Here is a 4211-nt window from a genome sequence, read left to right as displayed (position 1 = left end):
ACTTGACTCTCATATATAGGGCATCTTGACCTAAGGATGGTGTTTTTTGTATCTCATCGGCGTCCACACATATTAATATATATAGGCCTTTCCAATTTAGGCCAACATTTTGATATAAACGTTTTAATCCCCCGACGTTTTTTAATCCCCCGATCTCTCCTAATTTTACCGACGGGGTGGAGCCAAAGCCTCACCGACTGATGAGGGTGGGGAGGGGCTTTAGATACGCTAGCCCCCACACCTTTGTAGCACTGCTACTGCTACAGTCAAGTCAAGAGGATTGTATGTATCAACAAAGCTCTCTTGGGTCAGGGTGCTAGATTGGGAATCCTAAGGGTAAGAGAAATTTGGTGCCCCTATAATTCGAGTGTCATGTAGTCAGGCACACGAGAGCGCATAAGCATTGCGCCAGTGGTCCAAATCAACATAATTACTAGATTATCAAATTTAAGATTCTCTAAAAACAAAGACCAAAACTGCAATTGGCAATCAACGTTGATTCAACGTCAGTTTAATCGTTTATGGTTAGTTATTAGGGCCATAATGAAAGCGCCGTTATCTTCATAAAAAGCTTCGTAATGCCATTCATAAGTGCCGTAATGCCGTTCATTTTCAACCAATCTTATGTTTACGATGACGCCAATAGGGTCATAATGAATGCGCCGTTAATTTGTTACAAAAAACAAAAGCGCCGTGTTCATAATAAAAGCGCCGTAATCATAATGAAGGTGCCGTAATAATAATTAAAACGCCGTCATGCTATTCACTTTTAACCAATCACAGACTTAGAATTACGCCAACAGGGTCATAATTACTATGGCGTTAACTTGTTCGATAACAGCGCCGCTTTGAATAACTGGCGCAAGGGCCACACTATTGGCCAATCACATTCCTTATTTCATGCTTGCTGAATTGAACGAAAATGTGATGGATGGTTTGACTGGGCGCGCCAGTATCGCATTCAATACATGAACCGTAAGCAATGGATGTGCAAAATCTAAATTTCCTTCAAGTACTCCTAAATGCATCCATCAATCGTCTTATTGTCACTGAAACAGTTAATGGTGAGGATGATAGGGATTTCAGCTTGCGTGAAGAGTAACTCAATCCTTCGAATATTTCTCTATCTAGCCTAGGCCTAGGGTAGGCCTGCCTAGCCTAGCTAGGCCTAGTGTTACGTCAATCATTAAACATTAAACATTATTAAAACATTTAAAAAAAACATTAAACTCATTGAAACTTTATTATTACTACTACTGTTATTATTATTATTATTATTATTATTATTATTATTATTATTATTATTATTATTTAAAAACATTAAAATCATTAAAACATTATTTTAAGTTATTTAAGTTACGTAATGTTACCGAAATGATCTCTACTCAATTAAAAAAAAATAAATAGCTCATTTAACACGTTGGCTGCCAACTCGCCAACAGGGTGTTGCTGAAAGGCCAGGGACGAGTATACTCGTCAAAATCGTTGGAACATTCTAGCGTTTATGACTTCTTTATTATACATTGTAGAACCACAGACTCAACGGCTGGTAGTTCGGGGAAGATACACCTAGACGATAACGTACAAATGACATTTAATATATGTTTGGGATGTTTGTTGTGTTATGTTGCCGGTACAATCGAGTGGTACAAGTGGGGGCGCCATTTGAACATAATATACTAACCCATGCAAAAAACGGACGAGATAACTCGCACTTGGCATAGTTAGTAAAACGTTCTATCACAGTGCCATCGACGAGTATACTCGCCCCCTAATATTTTCCTACCAATTTATTAGACACTTCATTTTGATGACATATGACTAGATAAAATTTCAAAAAAGCATGTTTGTACAAGTAAACTTGTTTTGGCACACGGGAAGGAGCCGCACAAAAAGGTCTGGCAGTCAACGTGTTAAAACGATCAAAAACAGATGGAAGTATTAAAAATATTAAAATAAAAATACTTAATTATTTTTTTAGACAATAATACAGTGAGTTTTGAATGTAGAATAGATGTTGAAGAAAATATCAATATTGCAATCAGATTAAATTAAAGAATTATATAAATTAGGCAATTTACAGACGGTTCTGCTAAAAAATCCTTAAATTGTGCCAGCCAGGAATACAGCAAATACTAATCACTGTCTGTAACTTGAGAGTGATATTTTTTTCATAAAAAATTGTAACAGTGAATTGTAAGTTAACAACTGTGTCTTAGGTACTCGTAATTTGTCTCCAAGAATTTCTAAACCTTTATATTCTTGAGAATCAATACTTACATTAGAGAGCACATAATTGCTACAAACAACACATGTCATATCTGGGCATATAAATATACTGTACTGTATAGCCAGATTCAATTTTACTGTACCTTTTTACATAATTTCTTAGCCAGTAGACCACTTAGACCTACGATACCTGAAATACACGTTGCGTTCACCGTCGTTGTATGCAGGTCAAACAGTTGATATTTAAAAAACTGACACTCTAGATGTATTGTTTGATTGGTATTTTAAAATAGAATATGGACTTTTTGTCATCGCGCATATTTGCAAAAATATAAAAAATTAAATTTGTCGCGATGTACATTCGTCATTTCTGTATAAACTTTATGCAGTATGGCATGACGTTGAGAGATCACTATAAGAACGCGATGCAGGAGAAGTGGATGTGAACTTACACAATAGCGAGCATGCGCAAAACAATTTACTTATCGTAATTAGTTGTAACTTGTTTATCAGTTGAATGTAATAGAAAACGGCGGTATCGCGGGGTTATAACTTTTGATATCGGTTCGAGATGTTTTCATGTAATTTCACTGCTGTTTTACCAATTATAAATATTATTTACATGCTCTTCAAATTTTAAATTACTATTAACAAGTACAATGACAATGATAAATGACAACTTTATTTCTTATTCGACCCCTTTCGGGGTATGAGAGAACATTATATCTCATGGGAACATACAAAATAATCGGTCAGCTTACACTGTATGACTAATCAAGTTAACAATAACAATAATAAGGCTAAGTAAAAACAATATTATAGCCAAACAAACACGATATCTTATGAATAAATTGAGCAAGTTTCGACAGCTGTTTTTTGATCTGGTATTAAATAATTGGTGCATTTTATTTTGATTAGGTCTAGTGCAATAATATTTTTTAATATATTCTTCACGCTCCTTAGTTAGTGTAGGACAAACGAATAATGGAATTCATCTCAGGTACCATTTCGATTACACAAAGTACAATTAGTAGCTTGATCATCAAAATATCTTCTATAAATTGGGAGCTTGTGGTTACCACATCTAAACCTACAAAGATCAGTTTTTTCTTTATCTGATAATGTTATTAATGATTGTTCAAGTACGAGATCACACTTAACATAAATGTAACTTAGGAAATAGAATGAGTCCAAAATGTCATCAGGAGAAATCGCTCGAGATTTCGCGAAGATGTGAAGGTAACCGAGTATGGTCCCACCGAGACAGGCCTAGGCCTAGGGTAGGCCTGCCTAGCCTAGCTAGGCCTAGTGTTACGTCAATCATTAAACATTAAAACATTATTAAAACATTAAAAAAAAACATTAAACTCATTGAAACTTTATTATTGCTGCTATTATTATTATTATTTAAAAACATTAAAATCATTAAAACATTATTTTAATTTATTTAAGTTACGTAGTGTTACCGAAAGGATCTCTACTCAATTAAAAAAATAAATTGCTCATTTAACACGTTGTCTGCCAACTCGCCAACAGGGTGTTGCTGAAGGGCCAGGGACGAGTATACTCGTCAAAATCGTTGGAACATTCTAGCGTTTATAACTTCTTTATTATACATTGTAGAACCACAGACTCAACGGCTGGTAGTTCGGGGAAGATACACCTAGACCTGTCTCTTATACACATCTAGATGTGTATAAGAGACAGATATTAGACCTATTAGGAAGACTTGTAGGCCTATAAAAGAGAATGTGTCAGGCTGAAATTGAAAACGATTGGAAGTACACAATTTTTGTCGGCCCACCGCTGGTCTCTCTATAGATTGGAACTGGCCACCAGCATGTACTGTAAAGGTTGAATACCAGGGTTCTAGTGTGTATGCTGCTGGATATACAAATGGACCTTACCAAAGGGTCTAAGTAACTGACCAAGCAGAACTGGGCAGGAATATGCGCGTGTCCTGCAAACCCGCATGTTGTCCC

This window comes from Anneissia japonica, unplaced genomic scaffold (genome assembly GCF_011630105.1).
Source record: "Anneissia japonica isolate Jap-2015-1 unplaced genomic scaffold, ASM1163010v1 scaffold2994_len2133135_cov197, whole genome shotgun sequence".
Classification (NCBI taxonomy): domain Eukaryota; kingdom Metazoa; phylum Echinodermata; class Crinoidea; order Comatulida; family Comatulidae; genus Anneissia; species Anneissia japonica.
The sequence above is the reverse complement of the archived record's forward strand: the minus strand, read 5'-3'. Positions refer to the sequence as shown.